Genomic DNA, 745 nt, shown 5'->3' with positions numbered 1-745 from the left:
GGATCAGTATCTACCTATCTTTATTATGCTTCTCCTGTGACCTGGAAAAATGGAGTGGCTCTCAGTGGTGCTCCTGCTCTTACTTCAGGGGAATCCCTCTGGTGTGTGTTACTTGGTCACCATCTTGCCGGAACTCCCCTCAGAAGGCAAACATGGAAGTTTGCTTCCAAAAGGTTACACCCTTTAAAACCCTGCAGAACACAGTTCTACTCCACACACGGAGTCACCATGAGTTGGAAGTCATCAAGAATAATAGCAGAAGGTACTCAAAAGCATGATTTTGTGTGAACACGACAGTCCATCAATAGTAACAACACCTCTTAATAACTCTTCTACTTTTGGGCATAGAAACCATGCCTACCTTCCTTTTCTCTTTGGATTTGAGGTGATGTTTATTTGAGTTTTACTGATCATCTAGGCATACATCAAAATAGCGGCAGTCCTTACTCCCTGATTGCTTTGAGTTAAGTTGTTACCAACATTTCCCCACTGAAACCATCCCCTCACAGCCAAATGCAGCCAGTTGGTAACCATAAAGAGAGGAGACATTCCAATTCAAGAGGCCGATGAGCATTCTAATTTCCAGGAGCTGCCCTGATGGGGAGGCAAGGATGTTGACATTTTAACTGACTTTACATTCAATACATTTTAAGATAAAAGTCACTAGCAAAGGACATAAAGTTTGGTAAAATAAAGGGTCAGAAAGAAAGAAATAAAATCCTTAGTAAGATGCTTGATATAATAG

This window comes from Echinops telfairi, unplaced genomic scaffold (assembly GCF_000313985.2).
Source record: "Echinops telfairi isolate 266 unplaced genomic scaffold, ASM31398v2 ScPeMD7_3;HRSCAF=10, whole genome shotgun sequence".
NCBI lineage: Eukaryota > Metazoa > Chordata > Mammalia > Afrosoricida > Tenrecidae > Echinops > Echinops telfairi.
Note: the sequence above shows the minus strand (reverse complement) of the source record.